General features: G+C 42.8%; 1 protein-coding gene across 1 annotated transcript in view; it reads left to right on the top strand.

Annotated features, from left to right (window-relative positions):
* Positions 1-10,283, top strand: part of RHOJ (ras homolog family member J) — a 71,505-nt gene that overhangs the window by 16,350 nt on the left and 44,872 nt on the right. The window lies entirely within an intron of this gene.

Here is a 10,283-nt window from a genome sequence, read left to right as displayed (position 1 = left end):
AAAATCAACAGGAAAAGTGGGATGACAGATTATTTTTATTACACTCGTCCCACCATGTTTGTGGCTTGACTTTTGCGTTCTTATTCATTCATGGATTTTATTAATATTTTCTCTCTAGGAATATCTAGGTCCTCCAGCGCAATTCTATGGTCAACTTTAACCAAAAGTTCACACTGAAGTACCTAGAGATTCCTAAAGAGAACATCCACTAGCATTTTGCATTATTTATTTATTATTCATTCATTCATTCATTCATTCATTCGTATCCCACTCTTTTCCCAGAATTGGGACTCAGAGTGGCTCCTCCAGCACAATTCTATGGTCAATATCTGGAAGATGTTGACCTCAGAGTTGCATTGGAGGACCAAGAGATTCCTAGAGAAGGGTTCTCTCAGGCAAAAACATAGTGCTTTTGTTATTTGTGGTTTTTCCACATTCACAGGGGTTCCTGTGCCCCTAACCCTATCAAATGTGGAGGGACGAGTGTATTATTATTATTATTATTATTATTATTATTATTATTATTATTTCTTACCCACTTCTCTCCATAGAGTGAGGCAGGGGACAACAACAATTAACAAAACAAACAATATTAATTAAAACACATTAATTTAAAAAGACAAATAAGATGTGCACATATTAATAATAATAATAATATTTATTATTAATTAATCAGGATTAATCAGGATTGTCCCTGTGAAATTAGGACAGTTAGAGGGTAGGTATAAAGAAGCTTCCTGTGTTCAAATCTCTGGTGTTCAGTATGCTTCAACTATTACAGAGTCCCTTCATTTGTCTGTGTTTGCACAGGCACTTCTCTGAGCTGATTCAGCCTTGAGAGGCGATGCTTCATTCATGTGCTCAGCAGGTGTTCCCTCCATCAGCTTGTTGTGAGTACACATTTGGGCTCCTTCTAGGAGCTCAACTATCACCAGGACTCACTTGGCCTTTGGAGACGGATTTTGCTGTGATAATTAGGGAGTTGCAGCGACATTTTCCATGATTCCGAGAAAGTCAGAGAAAGAATAAGCCAAGGAGGCAACATCATTGGGCAGAAGCCTAGCTAGGAAATTGCCCCTGGGAAAAAGAGTTAAACTGGATGGCAAAAAGCAGAAGGCAACTGAATCACCAGTGAATTTCTTAAGAGAGACTTGGGCAGGGGGCATGGGATAAGAAGGGGATACTGTTTTACAAGCCAGTTGATCTGGTGTGATGTAATTTCTTTGAAGAAAAACAAAGAGGACTGTGCTAGTGCCGATGGGTAACAACAAACTCTATAGCTGTGGACAGTACAGGAGAACTTGGTATTATGGAGAATGCAAAGCTTTTAACACTGACATACCCTTCACCTTTCCCGATTTGACAGGGGCAGCCCTGATTCATCCTCTGTCATCCCACGTCTTCAGCTGCTTTTAAAATATGCCACTTTATTACCCTTCTTCCCAGTGTCCCTCTTTGTCCTCAGCTTACCACCATCACTGCAGACTGGGTTCAAAGTACAAAATTAATTTCTGCTCAGTTAGCAGGAGGATCTCTCTCTTCTTAGTAGGCTCGGGCAAAAGCAAACTGCCGCATCCTCATTTCTAACTTTTGCCATCTTGACCACTGCCTGATGTCGCTTGGCCACATGTGTCCCAGTTTTTCAAATCCCATGTTTGAAAAACTGTGCAAGAAACCTGGAGAAGCGTGAATTGCATACTTGCATACTACTGCCCTATGGACAGTGTGGTAAGATCCATCTTTGACTTTTAAATTCCCGTGTCTATCCTTCAGGCCAATAGCTATGCGAAATTCCCCACTGATAAGGCACTAGAGGTCTCTGGCTGAAAATGTGTCAGCAGTTGCAAATGCAAATCTCCTACCATAATATATTGGGATGCTTATATGATGGGTTATGCAGTAAAACAGCTATCGCAGAGGCGTGGTGATTTCAGCCACAGGTGGTGAGATAACTTGAGAAAGGAGTACATGGTATGATTCAAGCCTGTTCAAGGTGATTCTTGTGGGACAAATTTGACTGTTAGAACAAAGAAAGAGCAGTATAGGAATGAGAGGAGCAAATTTGTTCATTGGTTGCAATGACCGGGAGTAGAGCCTGCGATGAGTTTGAAATTGTGTGTAGCTTAATTAGGCAATGTAAATGATTGCTGCTCAGTTCTGACAATGGACATCTCTGGGAAAGTCTACGTATAGTAACTGAATAAAGGTTTGCTGAGTTTTAACTACTGAAGTCTGAATTTCTAAACTCGATTCCTGCTATACATGTCAGAATGCTAAATACCTACCCCTAAACTGAAAATCCCAGGATGGCACAGGCTATGATAGTTATTAATTATAACTCTATGATTATGTAGGAAAGACATCTCTCTGAGAACCTGGAGAGCTGGGGCCAATTAGAGAAGACCAAGAGAAAGGAACCTTTGGCTCTCCATGTGACCTCAAGACATCAGAAGACTCATATAGGGAAGATAACCTGGACCACAGCCACAGAGGGCTTTGTTATTCATAAAGAGAGAGCCAGCATGATGTAGTGGTTTGAGTGCTGGATTATGACTGTAGAGACCTGGGTTCAAATCCCAGCTCAGCCATGGAAACCCAGTGGGTGAACTTGGGCAAGTCATACGCTCTCAGCCTCACAGGAGGGCAAAGGCAAACCCCTTCTGTAGAAACTTGCCAGGAAAACCCCTTGATAGGTTTGCCTTAGGTCACCATAAGTTGGAAACAACTTGATGGCACACAACAACAATAACAACAGCAACAACAACAACAATAGTCATAGCCAGCACTTTGAATTATGCCCAGAATCAAACCAGCATCCCGTGGAGCTATTGCAACAAGGGAATTTACCTGAGGCAGGAAAATGTCTCGGCTCAACCTTGTGCTGTACCCAACTAGCAGATGGAAAACTGGAGCTGAGATTTATACAGCTGCATGCCTCTAGATATATAATACCAGAGGGAGAATCCAAACAAGGGATTTTGCTGAGCCTTTTAGGCACAATGAAGTACTAGCTGACTTTGCTACTTGAAAACCTGTTTTCCCAGAGGCTTAAAAAACAGAAGGCATGTAAAGGGAACCTATGGTTTCATTTGCTTTCAACCTTAGGTTCACATTGTTGCATAACTTGGAACCTAGGTCCCAAGAGTGCTGAGTTTAGAACCATCGGAGACAGAATATCCTTAGTGAACCTGACAGGCAAGGAGAAATCTATTAACAGGAGCATCAGCAGCCTGTACTTGGAGAACGGTTTTGCTTGTGTAGGGAAATTATCTGTCTTGGGTTGGGAATATGGTCCGTTTTAACACAGTGTCAGAGCACATCACCATCTCAGATGTATTTATAGCAGCATAGCCCTAGCGAAATAAGGTAGGCAGCACTGCCATTTGCTCTTGCGAGAGTTATGGGGGGGTGCCATTGGAGAATGGAGCGTATGCTCATTTCTTTCTTTCTGTTTCTTTGTTACAGTAGTTATAACTTGCTTTGGAGCCAAAAGAAAAAGAGAGATATGTAACCACAAACCAAATTGACAGCACATCATGGCCAGAATTCTGAATCAGCTCTTAAATATACTGAAGTATACTGAAGTATTTATGAATATGAAACAGGATGTGTGTGTGTGTGTCTATGTGCCCTCAAGTCACCTGTCAACTTACAGGGACCCCATGAATTTCATAGGGTTTCCTCAGTGTGCAGAGGGATCATCTAGCACCTTTGAGACTGAGTGAAAGAAGTTGTAGCATAAACCTTCATAGGATTAGGTCTAATCTGCACTGCAGAAATAATGCAGTTTGACACTGCTTTAACTGCCATGGCTTCATGCTATGGAATATTGGCATTTGTAGTTTGTTGTGGCACCAGAACTCTCTGACAGAGAAGGATAAATATCTCACAAAACTACAAAACCCATCTTTCCATAGCACTGAGTCGGGGCAGTTAAAGCCATGTCACACCATGTTATTTCTGCAGTGCAAGTTAGACCTTAGTTGACTTCCTCCAATGGATTTTCTTAGACCAGAAGTACTTAGAGGTGGTTTTGCCAGTTCCATCCATGAAATATAGCATAGAGCAGCTGGTATTAATTGGCATCCTCCCATCAAAGTACTAACCATGGCTGAGCATGCTTAGCTTTCATGATCAGAAAAGATCTGGTGCCTTTAGGTATGTAGGGTCAGGGAATTATGATTGTGGCAATAGTGCCAAAAATCATTACTAAATAGCAATAGTGAATATGGAGCAGTTAATTAGATTCAGTGAGGAAACAATTACAGATGAGTAAATCTAAATAACAGTTCTATATTCACAATCACTACTTAGTCACAGTTTTGACACTATTGCCACATCCATAATCCCTCCTTACTTTATTGGGGTATTAGCTGCCTCCATGCCTTCTCTAAAAAAAGAGAAGGAAATCCATTTTGTTGGCAGTTGAAGCATGGTTAAATGACATTTCCATCAGGTTTGGGGGCATCTGGCCAGGAGAAGTTAGTTAAGTATGCTTAAATAAGGAACTGATACAGAATTCCAGCCTGCTAAGACATCACAACCCCCAATCTACCTTGTTTTTAAAGCTCAGTGGAACCAAACTAAAAACCCTCACCAGTTTCCTAAAACTAAATGATGATGGGGCCAGCACCATCCCCTCTAGGATGGAAAGACAAGTGAAAAATCAGGGTACAAGAGTGTAGGAAAACTGCAGATTGAATTGCAACACCTAGATTTTCCTAGCTCTCAAAATGTTGCAGTCCAAAAAGTATTGTTTCTCAGCTCTGCAGGGTGCTGCTATCAAGAAGGCTCATGTCCCCTTGCTAGTCTCTTTTGCTGGCATAACAAAGAATGCCTCTTCTCAAAAATTTGAAAGCCTAGAAAGGTTCCTATGGGAAGACAAAAACTTTTTATCATATTCTATATCATATGTGTGCAACTATGGAAGGAGTGGAGGTCATTCTTCTCTGTTGCAGGGAGCACCATCACTCCAAATGTAAAAGGAAGCCACATCACATCACTGTCAGTTCCAGGCATGCAAAATATGTACCTTTTCCTAGCTTTTGAGGGGGAGGTTGTGGGCAGTAATGGGAGGCAAAGGGATTTGGGTTGGTTTGGGTTGAGTTTTCAGCCCAAAATAAATTTATTATTTTAGGGAGGGAGAACTGGGTATTTGGAAATCTAGGGATTTCAGAGGCCACAAAATGAAGTCCGAAGGGCCATATGTAGTCCATGGGCCTCACTTTCTCCATCCTAGTTTAAAGCATTATAAAGTAAGAAATCTACTCATGCCTGTAAGGTAAAGGTATTCCCATTGACAGGGTTGTCAAGTCATGTCTGACCATAGGGGCTGTGCTCATTTCTGTTACTAACCCAAAGAGCCAGTGTTGTCAGAGACTACTCTGTGATCATGTGGCCAGCATGACTACACAGAAAGAAGTACCTAATTATCTACTTGCATTTGCATGCTTTCAAACTGCAAGGTTGGCAGAAGCTGGGACTAGTGATGGGAGCTCACCCCATCATGCGGCACCTGGGCCTTGAACTGCCAACCTGTCGATCTTGCAGTCAACAGAGTCAGCATCTTAGCCACTTGAGCCACTGCATCCCTAGAATTGGTGGCTTATGTTGGCTCAAATTTCAATTCCCACAGCACAAGACAATGCACAAGGAGAAATCCAGCCCCTCCTTTGCTTGGGTACAGAAGGGCAGCTGGATTCAGCACTTCGTGCCAGCAATGACTGGCCATTGGATGTGCCCAGATGTCATCCAGCTGCCCTTGCACACTTGGCAAAAGAAAAAAGAAAGAAAAAGAAAAAGGATCAGCTTCCACCCTTCTGGCTGCTGCTTTTTCGCCAAATGTTTCAGGGAAGAAAGAGAGTGTGAGAGAGCACTCTTGTGACTAATCAATGGCCAGGAAAGGAGTTGTTCTACCCCAAAGCCTCTGGCTTCCTTTACACATCTGGAGAAGAAATAACAGCCTGCCCCTCTGAGCACACCATCTCTTTGGTGGAGACTAAAGAACCAAAGTCTTGAACAAGGCCAGAAATTGGAAATTAGAAACCAGTCCAGTTGGTTGAAGAAAAAACAAAGTCAAGTTTACAGCTGAACATTAAGAAAATGAAAATAACGGCCACAGAAGGTGGACATAATTTTCAAGTAGACAGTGAAGAAATAGTTGAAGATTTTCTATAATTGGGCTCAATCAATCAGAGAGGAGACTGCAGTCAAGAAATCAGAAAAAGCTTTGGCCTTAGAAGGGCAGCTATGAAGAAATAGACAAGATTTTGAAGTGTAGATATATCATAAAATATTAAGGTTAGGATTGTCCATGCCATCATAGTTCACATTTCAATGTATGGTTGTGATACCTGGACAGTGAATAAAATGAATAGGAAGAAAATCAACTCATTTGAGAGTTCTGAGAATAATGTGAACCACTAAAAACACCAGAATCTTTGAAAGTTGCAGCAACCAAATAAATTAATCCTTGCAAATTGTAGCAAGGTGCTCTTTTAATAGCTGAGTTATAGATCTACACACAGATCTTTTTTTCTTACTTGGAGCTGAGCCCAACAAAAGGGGAAAATGTGTACCCTTGTCTCCAGTCTAGAGAGGGCCCATAAAAACTGAAGATGCAGGGCCAAATCCTGAGATCTGGCAGCCCTACCTATAAGCCATGCAGAAGCTGAGAGAATAACAAATAAAGCGGAATGAATAAAACATTTCTTTTAAAATACAAAACTGTTGTGGTTTGTGGCTATTTCCTCTGTGTCGCCACGCTGGAGAACCACAAGCCATTGTGAGCACATGATGTGGTTGCTAATTGGTGGGTACAGGAATATAATTTTGTAAAAGCATTAGCAAGGAAGGAAGCTGTCAGCTTTGGCTGACCTCAAGAAAACAAATGGCACCTGACTTTACAGCCAAAATCCATGAGGTTGGGAATCAGAAACCACATCTATAAACCCTAGTCCTTAATCTCTGGCAGGAATCCTGTTGGTGTTTTATGCGTGTGTAAGTCCCCTATAGAAGCATATCCCCCAAGTTTTCTAATTTGTCAGGGACCGTCCCCATTAGTCCTCTGTCATCACACTTTTTCATTGCTTCTGAAATGTTCCTGTTTCTCTCTCCTTCTACCACTTTCCCCCTTTGTCCTCAGTTTAATTCAAGCATTGCTAAGTGAGTTGAAAAATGCACTGGTTTGCACCCAGTTAATTCAGTAAGAGGATGAAAAAAGGAGAGAGTGGAATCTTGCCCTTCCCAGTAGTTTCAGGCAAAAGCAAACTACTGCAGCCTCTCTTGGCTTGTGTTTTCTTCCTTGGTAATAGTATTTTTCACAATTTTAACCACACTCTGATGGTGTTTAGCCACACAGAACCTTGGCCTCTGTCTCTTGGTCATAGCCCAGTGGGATGAACTGTATTCCTCTTTTGCAAGGTCTCTTAGGTATTTAACTCTGCCTGGAAACACACCTTTTTTCCGGCACAAAACACCCCATTTTCGCATAAAACAATTTCCTGGAAGATTTTGCAACTCGGGAAGAATCATGCTGCTTGAGTATATTTTGTATGTGTTGATTTACCCAGTGTGAGAAAAACCATTATTCTGCTGGGTAAAGAACAGTGATGAATACATACCCTACAGGGACAGTCCCAGTTAATCCCCTTTTACCACAATTTTCCACCTGCTTTTAAAATGTCCCTGCTTTTCTCTCCTCCTCTGACTTTCCCCCTTTGTCCTCAGCTTATTTCAAGTGCTGCAAACTTAGTTGAAAGTGCAGAAATACAGTAGTTTGCACTCAGTGGGGCAGAGAGAAAAGGAGCAATGGAATCTTATCCTTCCCTGTGGATTTAGGCAAAAGCAAACAGCTGCAGCCTCTTGAATTCAAAGTGTAAAAGAGGTTTCTACTCCATTACTCAGTAGGAGGGAGTAGAAACAGCAGAATCAAGCCCTTGCCAGTAGAATCAGGCACAAGCAAACTGCTATAGCCTCTCCAAGTTTCTGTGATCTTCATTAATAGCTGCATCCATTTTGAAGCCACGTTCAATACGTGGACAAGATCCTTGGAAAAGTGAGGAAGACGACATGCCCTCTTGATTGCTACCTATCATGGCTCGCCATCCAGGGCGGTGATGCCTGGATGGCACTTCTTAGACGTGTCATCAATGCATCCCTTGGGGAGGGTTATGTACCATCTTCTCTAAAGGAAGCGGTCATTAGACCGCTCCTGAAAAAACCTTCCCTTGACCCCCTGGACATGAAAAATTACAGGCCTGTTTCCCATCTGCCATTTTTGTGGTTGAAAGGGCTGTTGCTCTTCAGCTCCAAGTGGTCTTGGATGAAGCCGATTATCTAGATCCATTTCAAACTGGCTTCAGGACAGGATATTGAGTGGAGACTGTCATGGTCACCTTAATTGATGACCTTCGTCTAGGCATTGACAGAGGGAGTATGACCCTGCTGGTGCTTCTAAACCGCTCAGTGGCATTCGATACTATAGAACATGACATCCTCTTGGAACGCCTGAGAGAGTTAGGAATCGGAGGCACTGCGTAGCAGTGGTTCCAGCCCTTCCTCTCAGGCAGGTTCCAGAGGGTGATGCTCGGGGACAGTTGCTCTTCAGAAATGGAGCTTAATTGTGGCATCCTTCAGGGCGCCAACTTGTCCCCAATGCTATTTAACTTTTATCTGAAGCCGCTGGGAGAAATCATCCGTAGACATGGGGCAGGGTGTTATCAGTACGCTAATGACACCCAAATATATTTCTCCATGTCTCAGGCATCAACAATGACAACAGATGACATTTCTCCCCTCAGTCAGTGTCTTGAGCCAGTAATAGACTGGATGAGAGAAAATAAGCTCAAGTTGAATCCAGACAAAACGGAGGTACTCACAGTCAGGGGATCCAAACCAGGTATCAGGTTGCAACCTCCAGTCCTAGAGGGGTTCATGCTCTCCTCAAAGGACTGTGTTCACAGTCTGGGGGTGCTTCTTGATCTGTTACTTCACATGAGAAATCAGGTGACTGCAACGGCCAAGAGCGCCTGTTATCAGCTCCAGCTGATATGCCAGCTGCGTCCTTTCCTGGAGCCGGGTGACCTCAAAACTGTAGTACATGCACTGGTAACTTCAAGACTTGATTTTTGCAATGCGTTCTACATAGGGCTACCCTTGTGCCTATTCCAAAAAATTCAACTGGTACAGAATATGGCAGCCAGGTTGATTACTGGAACATCCAGGAGTGACCATATAACACCAATACTAAAGTCACTCCACTGGCTGCCTATTAGTTTTCAGGCACAGTACAAGGTATTGGTTATCACTTTTAAAGCCCTACATGGCTTGGGCCCAGCTTATCTAAGGGATCGCCTACTTCCATATAATCCGCCCCATACACTCAGGACCTCTGGGAAGAATTTATTGCAACCTATAAAAACCAGACTGACTGCGACTTCCCAGAGGACCTTTTCTGCAACCGCTCCCAGTCTATGGAATCACCTGCCAGACGAGATCCAGCAAATTACCAATTTAGGCAGCTTCAAGAAAGCTGTCAAGACGGATCTCTTCCAGCAGGCTTTTCCAGAATAAACAACTCGGCCATGTGGTGATTCCCCCACATATATGTGATGACTCTGACACTGTTATTGGTCTTTAATAGTTATGTAATTTTAAATCTTATATGGTTTACTTTTTTAAAGGAGGGGATACTGTGTGTGTGTGTGTGTGTGTGTGTGTATACTATTTTAACTGTTGTAAGCCGCTTTGATTGTTTTAACAAAAAGTGGGGTATAAATAAAAGTTTTATTATTTATTTATTTATTCATTCATTCATTCTTTCCATCCCTACACACTGGGCAGTTTGAGAGCACTGAGGACCGTCAGTGACTACCAGTCATGATGGCTGTGCATCACATCTAGTATCAGAAAGTAGTATATCAGCCATAGGATCACAGAGCTAGAAGGGGACTCATATGTCACTGAGTTCAGGATAGGGCCCCATTCATACGGGGGTAAAAGACATGGAGGGAACTGGGATGATCCAGATGCCCCTCCCCCGAATCGCTCCGTTAGCAAGTGCCCACTACAAATTGAAATCGAATGCATTTTGACAGAAATCGAATGCATTCTGTAGATTGGCCGCTGCCAATCAAGCTATCGGCATGGTGACGTTTGCAGGGCATCGGGGGAAGTGTCCTCCCTTTTTAAAGAGCCAGGCACAGGGGTTTCAGCGGCTGAAGCAGGGAGAGAGATGCCTCTCTCTCTCTCTCTCTCTCTCTCTCTTTTAATAAACCTGTGGG

Source organism: Sceloporus undulatus, chromosome 1 (assembly GCF_019175285.1).
Source record: "Sceloporus undulatus isolate JIND9_A2432 ecotype Alabama chromosome 1, SceUnd_v1.1, whole genome shotgun sequence".
NCBI lineage: Eukaryota > Metazoa > Chordata > Lepidosauria > Squamata > Phrynosomatidae > Sceloporus > Sceloporus undulatus.
This window is presented reverse-complemented; position numbering and strand designations above follow the sequence as displayed.